General features: G+C 37.7%; 1 protein-coding gene across 5 annotated transcripts in view; it reads right to left on the bottom strand.

Annotated features, from left to right (window-relative positions):
• The window catches only part of CNTN1 (contactin 1), a 265,155-nt gene extending 247,796 nt beyond the window's left edge, over window positions 1-17,359 (bottom strand). For 3 of the 5 annotated variants that reach the window (XM_075744721.1, XM_075744711.1, XM_075744701.1), the window contains exon 1: window positions 17,215-17,359. The gene's annotated coding sequence lies outside the window, so the exon portion shown is untranslated. The remainder of the gene's footprint in view (window positions 1-17,214) is intronic. The other 2 variants (XM_075744731.1, XM_075744751.1) reach the window with 2 other exon arrangements.
• Between the last annotated feature and the right edge of the window lie 257 nt (window positions 17,360-17,616).

Genomic DNA, 17,616 nt, shown 5'->3' with positions numbered 1-17,616 from the left:
AAAAGAGTGAGAAGAAAGCAGAATGACTACACTAAAATGAAGAATTGCATTATCAGCAACTGAAGCTCAAAAATACTGCAAAATGATCCAAAAATGAAATGCTACCAAAAAGCCTCTTCCCTTGTCGCTCCCAAATATTCAGCGCTCTGTTTGCACATCAATCAATAAAGTTTAGGGGAACACAAGTACTGTCTGGTATTTGACAGCCACTACTTTTTCCCTCGAGTGTCATTAAGCAGTAACAATATAAAAATGCTTGAAATACTTTAAAGCTTGGTCTTCACTCATTCTACTTTAAACCAATGTTAATTTTAACTATTTAGGGAGCCAAGAACTGTTACATACAAAGTAGCTATCACAAAATAACAATAGCCTTTTAAATTAATATCACAGTAGTCTTAGTTAAGCATTGTTTACGTGGCCTTTCAGTAGTCTATAAAATAATTAATTTAATTTTTACTTACTACAAATTGAAGTATTCAAATATTTATACATAACATGTCAATATTAACGGTGGTGACAAATTCAAATTTTTAGGTTACACTACCGTAATCATTCAGAACAAAAATTATAACAAAAGAAGATAGACATAGATATTAATTTCCTGCAAGAACACAGGTTTTAGTTCATTTTAATTAAAACTAATTGTCTAATTTACTTGCAAGTTCTTCTTAGAAAATTATCATCTCAAGGCTCCAAGTCATAAATATGTTATTTAAAAATACAATTTAGTGATTCCTAAAGAACCTGAATTAAATTTTTTTAAGAATGAATGGAATTCACAATTCACTGTAGAGTACAAAGTATGGAATGCCTCCATAATTACTGAGCTATTCATCACATAAAATTGACAACCCCATATAGTGAAACCATCAAGTGAACACTCTGCAGCCAATATGCTCGAAGGTACATATCAGAGCCAAATGAAATGTTCAGGTAATTAAGAGTCTTGAAATTAAATTAAAACATTGCTTTGTGTTGGAATCCATATCTAAAGGATATATGAAATGCTAAGCACCCACAGACACCAAAAGCACAGAAATAACCAACCTGACTTATACAATGGTAAATCCAACTAGCTTGATGTCTGATGTCAACACTCACAAGAGATTCAGTTTTTTCAAAGGTGAAAAGCACAACCTAACTTTATCCACATTCTGAAGTATTTGAGATGCTTTAGCAAGCATCAGAAATGAAATTTATTAGATCAGAAGCAGCATTTAATACTGCTTCTTCAAATATAGTTATTCCATCTGCAGCCAAATCAACAGAAAGTGAGCTAGTAAAAAGACTTTTTCAAAGCGATAAACTTAATTTCATCCTTGTTCTACATATCTATCCATGGAAAGCAATAGGGTACTACATGAGAAAATTCAGAGATCTTCTGATGAGATATGGCCATTACAAGTTCTGTATAATCTAATGCAAACATTGGCTGAAAATCTACACAGGTACCCTCAAGCAGCTAAGGCAGTAGGTTATAAGGGGATCCTCTTAGGAGGGGGTTCAGATATTGTTCAGGCATGCAGAAATATATGAAAAGAATTTTATGTAGTAAAAGTAGTTGATAGAACAATATTGAATAGCATTGACAGAACAGTAATTGTAGCGGTCTTACATTTCCAGGTCAGATCTTTTCAACTTACTTGCAGTGAACAAACAGTACTTTGAGAGCTGTCCAATTAACAGCAGCTTAAAAGCTGAATTAATCTACTCTTCTGTGGACAAAATAAGATGTTATGTAAATTACTTCTCATCTTCAAAGTTGTCTCCAGATAAAGCTCATTAAAATCAGTTTTATGCCAGTGCCACTCCCTTGACGTCAGCTACGTTATTCCCAATGCATACTTCCACATGTGTAATTAACGTCAGACCTAATAAGCACCTAATCACAGTACAAATCCATAATGCTTTCTCCTATTTCTTTCTAGGAATTATAAGACCTGCTGAGGATGCAATGTACCTTAAAGTCAGGTAAACCACTAGATTTAACTTCTTTCCATTTTCAGCATCAACTGGAAAGCTTCACAGTAACACAAGCTTCAAGAGTGGAATTTAGAATTATAAAATTTTGGTAAAACAAAAGTTATTAATATTTGTGATTAAGAAAGTGGAAGGACAATGTTGAAATAAGGATGACTTCTGCAGAAATACTTCACTCAGTTATAATAAATACATTTGCCACTGGAATTGCATAAAAGAAGTTAGAGAAAATTGTCATGAAATGCATTTGATGTAACATGTTTTTCATTACTATTTTTATAAGAATTGAAAAATGGGATTAAACTTGGTCCCAGTGGAACTAATAACAAAAACCTCCATAGAAGTACATTAGAATATAAAAATAAAATTCAAAATTCAAACTGATTACGGTTCAATTTCAAATGTAAAACTAAGATTGAAAGAAAGTTGAGAAAAATGTTTCACAGGTCAATGACTTCCCATGGCACTTTCATGCTGAAGTACCAGTTGTCCAAGAGCTGTGTTGTTATAAAAACCCTGTCGCTGAGAATTTCTGTAAATGGACTCTACAGGTATGGATGAGTAACAGTCACCAGATAACAGCGGGCTAGAAAGAGCAAACCTACATGTCAAGAGGAATGGTGTAAAAGTCTACCAAACACTAACAAGCTCTGGAGACTTGTGGTCCTGTTGCATTTTCAAGGAAGGAAAGAGGGCCAGGCTCTGCTGAGCACGTGTAAGGCCAACCATGCTGGCACCAACCAAGGGCTGTGCGAGTCAGACCACATCCGAGGTGGCAGAGGCAGCTGTGCTCCATCAGAGGCACCAGGACTGCACGTGCTGCTGAGGAAACAAGGGACCCTGTGGGGAACTCCGCACACCTGCCTCGAAGCCCCAGTCACGCCAGTGCAGGTCTCCCTGGGAGAAAAGAGCTGGGCTGGCCTCCACCCGGGTGGCTGTGAGCGACTGCGTGCGTGGCAGTGTCTGCGTGATAGTGTGTACCTCTGGGTGTGAGAACACTGGGAGGGAATGAGACAATGTACTATGTGAACAATTATCTGCTTTTAATAATAGCTTGATTCTATTCATAATAAAAGCTTAATTAATAAAAAGTTGTTCTAATAAATTTTCACTGGGATCTGTCTCTCCCTGACTCACCACCCTATCAGGGAAAGGAGAATTTACAAGTGTGTTCAGATGCTCTAAATGAGACCAGGACTCAATCTCCTATGCATCCTGACATGCATTACAATACCTGCAGAATAATGTATTTTTTTCCAACATGTGGTTTTGTTCTTCATGCAATTTAAGTTTTCTCTGAAAATCTACTCAAATAAATGTTTTTTTAAGAGTTAGAAGAAAAGGTACTACAAACTTCAACACATTATCAGCTCAGATCTTGTATCTGATGCATGAAAGGACTCCTCTAGGCTCATAGAATGCCAGATCTCTGTGAATTCTAATTCTGACTTGAAGTGCTCTGATTTGTACCCATGCACACTGCCAAAATCTTCAATAACTTTTAAAAGCAAGATACACTTTTAAACGTCTTTCACCAGTAATATCCTGCAAAACAACTCACCGTTAACTCTACTGTTGCTCCATCAAATAAATAAATAAATAAATGTAACTCATATTACATAAGCCTCATTGCTAAATCATCTGTGAAGTCTGAACTGGCAATACTCCTAAAAACATATTGTATTGACAAATACAATTCTTATGTAATTAACAAGCTTCAAGTGATATTAAAATACAACTGCACTATACAAGTATATTTACATAGGTAGCTATATAAAATATAAACAAAATAAGTTGCATAATTGCTGTATCAATGTTTTATTGCTAAAAAGTGTGTGTGTGGGGGGGGTCTTCTTTCAGATGAGTAAGACTATGATTCTCTGACCCAAAGTAACAAGAGTAATATAGGCTTAAAAGGAGGGAGTAAAAGGCATCAAAGGTCTATAAAATTAGAATACGAGATGCAAGTCAAGTCAGACAGCATTACAAAGAGAATCTAGCATTTGCTGATACCATTTTCATGATAAATCCTTCACAGTCAGAAATACACATAATTACATTGTTTTAAAAAAAAAGTAAAGACAGAAGTTGTATTTTACTAGAAATTCCTAAATGGCTTCAAGTATTATATAAAGAACAATTATTCATCTTTCCTAACAATCATGCATTTCTTGAAAGAAAATTCCTTGTACCATGAGTTTAAAGGAGGAGCTGGAGTGTTCAGTGAGGAAGACACCAAGTATGCCTATGCTTTCCACACATTCCTTAATGTTTTTAACTGTACCATTTTCACTTTCCAGTCTTTCATCAGGTTTCTATACCTACTTACTGGACCTTATTATTGCTATTCATACAAAGTATGTTTGTATAGCATCCTGATTCTGAGTGACACACAGAAGTGCTGCTTCAATGAAAATTAATTTACAAGCATATTCCTAATGAATCATCTTAATGATAGAAATAACTTGCAAGAGAATCTTGAAGAGATTAGTATTTTCCCCTCTAATATACAGAAAGAGTTACACCTCATTTTGCACTAACTGGGAAGAAAATAGAAGGAGCAAAGAATTGTATTCTCAGATGCATAGTATAGAAATGTTATTTTTAATGGAGGGAAAAAAGGATCCATTATTTGTATAACTGAAAACTGTCAACTTTTTTTTTTTTTTCCAAAAATATTGGTGAAACTGAGCTGCCAAGTCTTAGTTGATTCAGCAAAATACAAGCGACTCTGAGGATAAGTACTTCTTCCTCATGCTGCCTACATGTATGCACTCTTTCTTTGAGAAAACTGAATAATGGCTGATTTCTCTGGAAAAAAAGAAAAGAAAAAGAACTTGTCTGAAAAAGACTATATTGTAGCATAAGAAGAGGAGGCAACTTCCTTACCCAACTTCTATGCCAATTACCAAGCTGTGCAGCTTACAACTCTCACTTATTGGAAGCTAGCACCTGCCAACTGTCACTAGACCAACAGAGAAAAAAAGAGACACAGTAATGTTTATGCACACTTCTGCAGTCAGAATTAACAACACAAAACAAAACGGCACTATTTGCAACTGCCTGTAAAATCGTAAGAGAATATTTACAAAAGTCTGCAACAAATATTTCTGCTTTTATGTCACACTGCATTGAGAAAACATTTAAACCCAAAGCTCTGGACGAGCAATTAAAGAAACTGATCTGTAATGGATTCCTTCATTGCTTTCAGCTGTCTTCTAAGGCAGCCCTCTAGGTCTGACTAACTGAAAAAAAAGAATACAGATGTTTCTACTTATCTACATGTAATAATGCAAAACTTTGCAACTAAAAAGCTCATCCTTATAAGTGCCTGTATCTTCCTACACACTAACTGAAATATAAATTAATTGGCTGACTATGATTCTTCCCTCAGAAGTGGTCCAATTATATACAGTAATTGACAAATGCATGCAATAATGTGTGTAATATGCCAAATAAGAAAGATTATGTTTATTTGAAAACATTTATAATGTAGAGGTATAGGAAGAGCAATAAAATTGTTTAAAATGTAACAGCAACAACTGAACTACAAATACTTAGAAATCAGGGTGTTTTGAGCATGCAAAAGTGAAAGGTTTTAATAAAAAACATATTCCATAGTTTGAGTATATTCAGTCATCAAGCAGCTTCTTGAATTGCTTGGTTTGAATTAAATTTTCAGATTTTTTTCTATTAAATCTTAACATAATGATTAAAAATAAGAATCCTGCTCTATTAATTTGCATTTTTTATTTGATTATATGCTCCTGTACTTAATAGAGGAAAATCTGTCCTCATCTGGTTATCACAGTTTTCTCCATCTTTCTTTCTTTATTTTTTTAGGTATTTTGAGAGATGGCGGGCTTACAGTTCACATTATGAATTAGGTATCTGGTTTCCATATTACATCCTGGGATCAGTTGAAGCTCATAACCTTGGCCTGGCAAGCCTTCTGAGATGCTGCCGTTGTAAAGTTACCATTTAATTAACAGCAAACATATTCACAGACTAAATGAGGACCTCCAATTCTTGGGTGCCTTTGAGAACAAAGTCTGGAAGACAACTGCCTCTAAGCAGACAGATAATTTCACAGGTAATCACGTTCCAAATTGGAAGAATCTTGAAGGACCTAACATGACAACTGCAGGAACATAAGAATTGGCTGCACTTGTTGAAATCTGTCTCAGATGACTCTATGTTTTTGACAGACATTCAGTAAACTTATGAGCAGACCTAATCCAGACTAGGGCAAAATCAGACTATTTATTTTAAATCACTGATGTGAATTTAAAAAATGTTATGCAGACAATTTTAGACAGAACAGGCTAAGCAAATTAAGAAATGTATGTTGGCACTCGTTACCTATTACCTCCTCTGACCCAGCTTCTCATCATTCCCTACCCCTAGAAGTGAGATGAAGTTTACCCAAGGGGTTCTCCCCAGGCCATCAAAAGAACTTCCAGGGAAGATGAGAGAACCACCCAGGATGAAAGCCAGGTTTACAAGTTTTAATGGGCCATGAATTCAGAGGCAGGCAAGAGACAAACAATACTAACATATCCAGCAACAGAAAATTTTGCTGTTTTCCAGGAAGATTAAATAACATTTTAAAATATTACCCAAATGTACACATTTGCATGTTTTCCACAAGTACTAAACTGACTCCCAGGTAAAGATCCCATAGAATGGGAATAATGAAATCAGAATTTAAAAAAAAAAAATTAAAAACCCAACACAACCCCCTCTCCAAAAAACACCCCTGTAGATTAACAGACATAAACCCACAAACATAATTACACTTTTTATGTAAGTGCTTAGCAACATCCTGAAAGACTTTTTAGAAGAAGCACAAGTGTCTATGTTCTGCAAGATTACTCCAAACACCTAAATATTATTATTGTACACTATGGTAAAGATCTTCAGCCAGAGAGTGCTCAGTGCAGCCCAAAACTTACATCTGGATGATGAAGGTTAAAGGCCTAATGCTAACAGCTAATAAAAAATCCTCTCGTTTAAATCCACCTATATTTAACTCTGAAAAGCCCTTATTGAATTTTGTGTTCTGACAAAACTTTCAGATGAGTAAAGACAAAGTGACAAGCAAAAAATTACTGGGAACATGCATTTAACAACTGGTTCTCCCAGAGCAGAAAAGAATTAGCTCCTGGACCCTCTGGAATGATAATCTGTGTTTTATGGAGCTGTACTGGAATTACCCTGCCAGTAAACCAAAATTTTAAAAATGTAGTTTATTAGCTATACAGATAACCACATTTGCCTTTGAATTATTTTATTATTTTAGATTACAATGTCTCCAAGTCAAACAACCAAATAACTGCTCTTTGGCTGCTTGCGCACCTAATTAAATAGCACAGTATCTAGCTGGTATCCACACAATAAATGTTTTCCCCTTTTATAAAAAGGGGTAATTTCCCCTTTTATAAAAAGATATTTGGTATCTATAAAAAAAGATTAATACCTCATTAACCATGAAAATCCTTGGAAAAATAAGCCAAGAATAACCTGCATGTTTGGAGTGCTTTAGTTTAGACAATCACAAACAAGTATCAAAATAGTTCTACCTACAAGCATGCTGAACTGAGCAAGGGGCTGTCTTACAGACAGGTGCTAAACTGCTGAAATAAAAATGACATTTCAAGGTGCTCCATATCCTTCACTGCACTTACATTAATCCACCAGTTTTTCTTCAAGCTGGTCTGCAAAGAAATCTCTGAAAGCTGGCTAGTTCTGTAACATAAAATACTGTAGGTGCTTTGGTAATATTAGTTAATAACACCACAGTAAATTGTGACCTGTTCTCATTGGTTTATGTGGTACATTATAATTTTTTGACAGTTGCCAAAAAGGCACATATATTCCTTCCACATTTTCCTTTCTTCTGTTGTCACACCAGTACCAGTAAACATTAGCATAGATGTGGAAAAAGAGTGCTTGCTGTTTGGTGGTTTTGTTCCATTTTTGTTTGTTTAAAAAACAAAACAAAACAAACCCACAAAAATCTACACGGGAACCCTTAGTGACTATTTGCAGGCTTTATCTAATCACTGCCAGTTTAAATACCGTCAGTTAGCAACACTGCCAAGGATAAGATTAGCTAAAAATATTCAGTAGGTCACAAAAGCTTTCTACATGAATGTAAATAAAATTGAGGTAATACCTAAATATATGGTAATACATTAAAGCATGGTTCTTTCAGAGTTGCCCTAGTTTAAAAAAAAAACAACAAACAAACAAAAAACCCCATCCTAAACCTCTGTGCTTTCTTCCAGTATATGCATAGGCAAGGTCTGAATTATATGAAGCTGCTGTAACTCCCGATACAAACATCACATTAGAGTGGAGTTAATCAGTCTGAAGAAAAAAAAAAAGTCTTTATCTCTTTTGAACGCTTCAAATGAGATCTCACAGAAATGAGACAAAACAGGTTTTATGGTTCAGCCACATTTAAGACTGGGTCAGCTGGTCTGTAGAGAACCCACAGAACATATTACAATAAAAGAATGTGAGCGGAAATGGGAACAGCTGTGCTCTATTACAAACCTGGGGCTGTTTTAACTACAAAACTTTCTTTATGCCGTTAAGTTTCTGTAGAACTCTGCCATTCTGAGCAGCATATTCAAAACTCCCATTTCCACAACAAAAAAATACTTGGTTTAGTCAGATTTATCTTTTCCTGTATTTCACCTTTACAACTAAGTGCAAATTAATCTTTCTTCTCAGACATACTACTTTCCTCCATACCCCAAAATCACATTTTGTAATCACACGACCTAATACTAAATGCACCAAAAAATTGCTGTTAATGAAAATGCAATTAAGTCCTTTTCATTCAAAACTCTTTAATCGTCTCAAATATTCTTAGCTAATAAAACACAGATCACCATCACATTAAAAACAAAAAGCTATTTAATATTTTTAAAACAATTATCCACTCCAGTAACCCAGAGGGAGAGTTTACACTGGTTTTGCTCCTGAATCACACTCAAGATGATTGTTCCAAGAAGAAAAAGAGAGAAATATTTCAGTTCAAGAAAATCCCTCAAGTAATGACTCATTTTTGCACATATTGGTGGAAGGTCCCCAGAAGAATAAAAAGAATCCATTACCAAGTAAGTATACTTTATTTTTCATGTTAATTTCATTAATACAATGCAAGTACCTCAAAGTACTGTTTACAGTGACATTTAAAAAATGCAATTAGTAACTTAAAAACTAATTTCTTAAAAATCATCCTACTTGAGATTATCTGCTTCTCTTTTCTTTCGTTACTTTTGGGGTATATATTGGATAACTTTCTTCTTCAGTCCACTATCTTCAGACAAATAGAAGTACATTGCAGGGAAAAAAAAAAAAAGATTATGCATATAGATATGTTTGTGCATGTATACAAATATATGTTAATGTAATGGTGACTGGATGAGGCCAGATCAATGTGTCAGATAATTTTAATTAGGTTTTGTTGATGCTTTCCAGCTTCTTACTTTGTAAATACCAGGTATTTAAAAGAAAATTATACTGGATACTGGGATACTTCATCTAAACTGCTAATACTATGCTTACACAAATAAATGTTTAGAAAAAAAATAAGAATTTTGTAATAAATTGGTTGCCATAGGAATTATTCATCACATACTGTAACTTTTCAGTTAATGCATCAGTAAATATTGCAAAAATCTGCTTTTCAATGGGGCAGATCAACAGCAAGAAATGAAAGAGGCAATGATGCGTGATGAGGAGCCAAAGAACTGAGGATCTTACTCAGCATTTCCTCCATAACTCTGAGGATAAGCCTTTTCTCCTACACTGATTTAAAAAAACAAAGTATCCATCTGACAAGACTTAATGCAAAACTGAAACGGCAGATGTTTAAACAACAAAATACAACTGAGCTATCACCCCAGTTGTTTAGAATAGAAGTCAGCATTAACACTATTCCACTAGTTACTGGTTTTTATGCAATAGCTGGTACAGTTCTTCTGTGTTACATAAAGAGTCAAGAAAGACATGAAAGCAATCAAAAAGAAATTCATACCCTTTTTTTTTTTTAAGCTCAGATAAGGCTGAACTTTCACATTCATCAGTCTTTAGTTTATGAGTTTCAAAACCAACATATTACAGTAAAGCTGTAGACTAATTTTTCCATTGTGATGGCCTGATCTATGGCTTTTCCAGGGATATCATTGCTACACCTAGTGTAAGGGGCAGAACTGGATACTTTTTCAAAACATTAATATGTTAAAAAAAATTGAAAAATTACAGGGCCAGGAAAAGTCAGAAGGAAAAGGTATAATAAAAATCAAGAGTGAAGAAAGTTCAGGAAGTGACAAGGCGGTGGTGAAAAAGGAGCACTTCAGAATGCCTAGCTTCCCAAGATCTATTTCAACAGCAGCTGGTTTCCCTTGGAGCTTCTTTATAATGAAGATCTGAAGTGGAAACTGTTCAATATTCCACAGTTCATTTTTATAAAAGAACTAAACTGTAGACAGCTGATGAAAGGCGAATTGGGCTTCTGGCAATAGTAAAAAAGAGAGATGGCCTTATTCTTCACAAGGAGAAATACAGAAAACAAAAAAAGTTATATTTCTAGCTGCTCTTTCTCATTTATCTTAATCCTTATTATCTTCTTTTTGCTTTGCTCAAAAATGTTCATAGTAAAAAAATGCAATACTTTAGCTAGAAGTACTACTGGCAACAGCAGTGAGCCTTCTAACTTGTCGAAAGAGCAAAGCTTATCAACACATGAGTTATACTAAGCACTTTTAGAAGTTCAGTAATAATGGTTGGTAAAGAAAAGTACGAGTTTGATCTTCAACATATCGAGACATTTCTTTTCAACTTTATTTTACGTCTTACCACTGAGTAGTTGGCAAGACAACTGACTGCCTCTATCAAAACAAAGTCAGCTTTATTTCAAGTTTCAAAGAAAGCATACTAGTTGGAAAACTGGTTATCTAGAAGGAAGTCTTCATTAAGAAATATTTAGGGTATAAGGCTGCTCCTCTTTTCTCACGCAAGAAACAAAATAAATTATTTTATTTTTCCTAAGATGTGATTAGGTAGGCTTGAAAAGCCAGAACAACAGACATAGTGAAAAACATAACTATACATGAAAGGTGAATGCATGATGTTCATAAAATCAAGATACCTTTCAAAAAAATAAAGTATTCATCACTGCATCACATATTACTTGAATTATAAGCAGGCACGCCAAAAAATCAGTGGGTTTACAGAACGCAGAAGTTTAAAATGACATGGACTTTTTCCCAGTTGTGTTAAATACTAAATTCCCCATCTCACTGCAGTGGATGTGTTAGAACCAGTCACACTTCTGTTGTCCCATCCCTCTGCTTGAGACAGGGCACCAAGTTGTTTCTCTCATGTAGCACGCACTGATCATTCCCAGAAAGATTAGCACCTTAACTACGTACAACATTAAGACAACATTAACAGCCTGTTCCACTTATCAACATCCAGTGTCTGTTTTAAGTATTTACACTCAGATTAAGTGTGTGAGATTTTGTTTGGAAAATGTAAGTTTCATAACATAAACAGCTGTATTAATAAAAGCGATCCTTTCTTCTGATGAAACTGAAGGTATCATTTCTTGGTCAGTATGTTGTAACGAGTATTACAACTCGTTACAACATACTGACCAAGTATACTGGTCAGTTAATTGACCAAGCTACTAAATCCTGTTATTATCTGCCATGAAACAGACCTATAATATAACATCAAGCCTACCTAATGCACACAGCATGTCTAGCAGTGCATTGAAATACCATTACCAATGAAAGATAAAAAGGGGATTCAGTCTGTAATATCAAATATTTCATTCAGACATTAAACATTTTGCCTGTTGGCACAGCTACTCTTTCCCTTTCAGAAAGTACTATTCGGACTGCATATTGATATTTTCCCCTTACACAGAATGAGAGGATAATGTCATAGGAGGTTTGTGTTGTAAGGGACATCAGGAGGTTTCTAGACCAACCTCCTGCTCAAAGCAGGGTCAGCTAAGACATCAGATCAGGTTGCTGGGGGTTTTACCCATCTGAGTCTTGAAAAATTTGAAGGAGGGAAACTGCACAACTTCTCTGAATAATCTGTTCCAATGCTTGACTTAATATATCAACACCTTTCCTTGACTTTTACAAACAAATTCAATTGAGCCATTTTTAAGATGAAGTGCATTACTCAAATTTTATGGATAAGAAAAACAATTTAATGCAGAAACTAATACAGCAGTAAATTCAAGTACATGCCTAACAACTTTGAGGACTGGCTTGACAGGAATCAGCAGCAAATTACAGTTACACTTGTGTTCAAATGTTTGGCTCAACTGGAGAAAATTGAATTGTCTACGGTAAAGCAGAGTGTTTCCAATAAAGCTATAAAAAGAACATCCATGTCATGACTAAAACATGGGCTCTATGTTACAAGCTAACTCTTTTGCATAGGAACAACACATAACCTGACCACTATGTGTCAATGATAAAAGCATTACATAAATACAAGCAAAGAACTTGTCAAATATGTGTATTTATATTACTTCATTTCAACACTGCACTGCTCGTATAAGTTCTTAAGAAGATTCCACAGATATGAAAATGTTTTTACATATTGTCTCACATTAATTATAATATTCAGGCTGTGGTGCAAACCATAACTCATCCATGTCCCCCATATGAGACAGGAGAGCTACTAAGTTATTGCAAATAGTATTTTTATTGCATCAAAAGGATTACCTTATGTAAACAAAATACTGTGGTGCAGCAGTAACTCCACTGGTCACAGTTTTATTCAGATCTCAATTCAGTGAGAGGCTTCGATCTCTTTTTTGTAAATATTTCTCTAAAGTAGCTATAACAAAACCTTAACATAAAATGAAAAAACAAACAAACAAAAAAAATCCAACAAGTATAAACACAAATCGACCCCTAATCATCAGTTATTTTATTTGCCAGCCCAGAAACCCATAAAACTTAGCAGGGTTAAACAAAAATACAGTATATGCTCCAGTCCAAATTGCTGATGTCTCATCATAGTTAGGGCTATTTAAGTTGTTCAGCATTTCTAATGTTTACTACTACTTACAACTTAGGCAAAGTGAGTGTCCTGTCTGCCCTTGCTTTCTGTCAATGCATATATAGACACACATACTTAACATACTTCATTGAAAAATTCATTCAAGAGCTCAATTTTTAAGAGGGACAATGAAGGAAAAGCACATTGTAATTTTTTTTCTTCTTTCAGAAAATTGTCTTTTATTTAAAAAAATGTGACTATGTTTTGAAGCCATCAACATAGGCAAGCTTTGAGTTAACACTACGCTCTTTCCTGTATCTCTAAAAATGTGCCAAAACCCAACCAACTTCTAAGAAGAAAGTACTGTGTTGTTTCAGTGCAGAAGAACAAAAGCCACTTTATGGTCTATGAAGAGGAGTAAAAATTGAGACCCATGTCTGACAAAAGCACAGAAAAAGTAATTGGAGATTGAGAGGGGAAGGAGACCAGACCGGACTGGTGTAGCAAATCAAGAAGAGGAAACTCTGGGGAATAAAGAAAAGTAAATTGAAGGAATGCTGACAGGCAAAAAGCAAGGAGAGACAAGACTAGCTGAGAAAAGAAACTGAAGACATTTTGAATGGCCAATACCAGCAATACCTAAAAAATGAAGACTGGGACTGGCTACAGGACAATAAGGAGACCGTCATTAGGAGATAAGTATAATGGATGAAGTGAAAAGGACTGTGCTTGCAGGGGTCTGGCGAAAGAGCTCTCACTGACCCTGATACATTCTCTCTAAAGCCTAGAATAGAAAGGACCTCAGTCTTTCACCACTTTTCCACTATTAGAAGTACCTGTGCAAATGCACTACAAACGCTGCCATTCTGCTTTATCACTGGTGTATGTAAAAGGGACTGCACTTTCATAATGCTATCACTCATAACGCTAAAAGTTCAAGAGCTTTTGCAAATGATTCAAAACTTTTTCAATCCTGTTGATAACCACTGTGGGTCCAATACAGTAACACAAAAAAAAATTTAATTTGAGAGTTGAAAAATTTTCTGCGTTTTTTTGGTTTGGTTTTATTTCTTTTTTAATTCCCTTAAGTTTAATTTTCTAGGTTTTAAGAAAGTATATTGGACATGTATGCACATTTTACCCCACAAACAACATGAAAATAATATTAAGGTTACTAAATCAACCACTCAAAAATTATAAATAACAAACACTGTTGTCTGTGCAACAATAATTCACTTCCCTTGAGTGTGTACATTTTTATACAATATTTAAACAAACATTTACTGCTTCTTCAAAGTTACCTTGCCTTATCCAGTGCCCGGGATGAACAGGCACAGAAGATGATACACAATCTAATGCAGGTAGGACTTTTGCCTTACCTACTGAAGATCAGGAATATGTGTAGTGAATGAGGCAATGTTTGCAGAAAGAAAAAGGGATAGGGGGTCTGTAATATGCCACAAAGGCTTTAATGATTAAAGTCATCCCGTCTGCAGTTTCCTCCATTTCTCTTACTGTCATGCACACCGCTTCACAAATTTCCATAGTTTGTAATTAACTGTGAATTCCTCTTTTTCCTATCCACTCACAGGCACATTCGCAGACGTGTGGAGCACTGAGGACTGTTACTAAAAGCAGCGGCAGGTGTAAATTGAGCAAATATATTTACAAAAATCACAGAAATTTCAAATTGATTACCAAAACGTGAGTGAATGCTTTTCACTTAACCCTCTTTGTGCCTCTGTTCACTATCTGTAAAAGTCTTGTCTCATCTTAGGTAGTGTTTGATAAACTAATAATTATTTGCGAGGCATTCTGATCACATAACGATAAGCACTCTACCAAAGCCCATATGGATGCTATCAGTTCTGTCTTCAAAGCAGAGTTGAGTAACGTGGAGTAAATAAATCAGGGGCTCACACAGTGATCAATGAGAATGATAAACAAAAGCAATATACTAAATAAGTGAGCTCCATCCATCCTGTGCACTGAATGAGACAGGGTTCCTGTAGGAAAAGAATTGTATATGATCATGTAGTTAAGACTGTATCAGAAAGACACGCTCACTTACAAGCTCTTTGTTCCCTAACCCTAATAATGTGGTATTTCTTTTACAGAAGGTATTTCAGATACTTGATTTAAGATTCTATGAAATTAAGTAAGTTTTTGCGTTATCATGCAGCTGTGTTGAGGATGCATTACTTTTTGGTGTTTGTCAGAGATAAAACTGGAAATCTTATTGGTTTAGAACAACATTGCAGATAATACAAACATGGACAAGGACAGAAGTATTTTGCTTAGCTTATTCTTTTTCTTTTTGCAAATTTAGGGATGGATGAGGTATATTTTGATAAAATGTCAACTATCACCTAACACGAATACAAAAACTAAGCAACTGATGCTGATAATACACATTCAGAGGTAAGGAAACAAACAAAATCTCCATACTACCAACAGGCTCCTGCAACATTAAAGAAAGTTCCTATTAAAGAAATTTTGGTCGACTATTATTATTTATACAACATGGGCCGAAGACCATCCTTTCATAGGCATTTTTACAATATTTGCACTGCAAGAAAGACATTTAAAAGTTACTAATGGTAGAAGAGGAAAAATAAAGAATTTTTATAACTTCAGGTTATTTCAGAAAGTTTTCCTCTGCTCTTATGTAATTTCAAATCATGTGTTTATTATTTTTACTGGTTTACAAGTAACTATACAAAAAACTGATACTAAGTAAAGTATATTTGTTAACACCTCCTTTGATACAGCCACTTCTGCACAGGTGGCTGCATTTCTAGGCATTTTTTTGCCTAAGTTGTACACACCAGTAATTACATAATGGTTTGCTTTTAAAACCTTAAAGAACCCTTTAAATATTTTTATGGGCTTTAACATAATAACCATTGAAAACATTCTTAGCTCACAGGTCATAGTTTACTTCCATTACTAAATGGAGCATAGTTGATTAACTGCATAGATAATCTCCAGTAGGTTTTATAAGCAGAATTTAATAGCGCTTCATAGAGCAGATGGAATTCCTAAAGAGCCCCTCACTCAATCTGCAGCTCAGGCACAGCATCACGGGCACGGCTCAGCCCCTTCAGGTGACTTCTAGCAGAGCTCAGCAATGGCAATGTCCGCAAGTGGCATTTCTGTTCTCACCAGCAGGTGTTACTACAGTCAGCCTGAATTACTGCCATTTACAGAAAAGTGACACAGAAAAGAAGCATAATTAGCATTTTACAAGGGGAAAACAAAGTGAAACACTATTATTTTTACTGCAAGAAGGTGCAATGAAAAAAAAAAATCCCTTTATAGCTGATCACCATAAAATACACCCTAAAACGCAAACAAGTAAATGAGATGGAGCAAGGGTGCCTCTGGGCGTGCAGGCTGCTCTGAAAGCCTGCGCAGCAACCGCGATGCTGAAACGTTGCGCTGTAAGAACACACTACGGATACATTTTTCCACAAGCTGCCAAAATCCATACGTGCGCCAGTAAGAACCAGAGGCGAAACCGAGCATTAGGTTTTCCCTGCGGCACCGCCACCCGGCCCCTCCAGCGAGCCGTGCGGCAGGCGCAGCAGGGATGCGTGGCAGCTCGCGTCTCCCCCCGCGAAGCCCGCGATCGCGAGGGGACAGCATTCGCGAGAGGATTACCAGGGAAGGCGTCCCACTTTCGGCAGCCCGGGGGTCCCAGTAATCCCATCCCCAGCGCCCAGCCGCCCTGGGAGGGGGCGGCTCCCTCACACACAGACATTCCCCCCCCCCCCCCCCCCGCAGCTTCCCGCGCCGTGTAACGGCCACCGCCCCCGGCCGCCTCACAGGAGCGGGTCCCGCCGCCCAGGCCCGGCCTCCGGTACCGTCCGCAGGCCAACGCCGCGAGGGAGCTCGGGGTTCTCCCGCCGCCCAGCCGCGGGGCGAGGGGCCGCGGCCGCCCGCCACCCCACACTTGCCCCAGCCCCGCCGGCCGCACCGGGAAAGTTGACTCCCCGCCGCGCAAACCCACCCGCGGCGGCGCCCCTTGCCCAGGACGACCCGCTGCCGAGGGCTGCCCTCTCCCCTCACAGGAGGCAACGCCACGGCGGCGGCTCTTACTCGCGTCTCTAAAGCGGCACCCCGCTGCGCAAAGCAGGCGGGGGGCACACCGCCGCGCCCGCTACGGAGCCAGCCGTGCCCTACCTGTGCAGTGCTGCCGCACAGCCGGGCTGTCACCGCGCGGCGTCCCGCCTCAGCTGCACACACCTGGCACGGCACGGCACGGCACGGCCCGCCGCCCGCGCGCCCGCCTGACAGCCGCCCGCGCGCCACCCCCCCCCCCTCCTCCTCCCCGCCACCGCGCGCGGGGCCGCCGGGGCCGAGCGGGGCGCGGGGAGCGGCGGCGGCTGATTGGACAGGGGTGATGTCACTCGTGCGCGCGCGCGAGCGAGGACGAGCGCAGCGGTGAGGGGAGACGTGAGAGAGTGGGGTGAGGTGAGGGGCGAGCGGGGAGAGGAGTGGGAATAGGTGAGGGAATAGGTGAGGGCAGAGCGCTGCGGGGAGAGCGAGGAGAGCCGTGGGGAGCGGGAGGAGAGGGGAGGAGTG

Source organism: Balearica regulorum, chromosome 1 (genome assembly GCF_011004875.1).
Source record: "Balearica regulorum gibbericeps isolate bBalReg1 chromosome 1, bBalReg1.pri, whole genome shotgun sequence".
In the NCBI taxonomy this organism is placed as follows: Eukaryota; Metazoa; Chordata; class Aves; order Gruiformes; family Gruidae; genus Balearica; species Balearica regulorum.
Note: the sequence above shows the minus strand (reverse complement) of the source record. Positions and strands in the feature narration are given on the sequence as shown.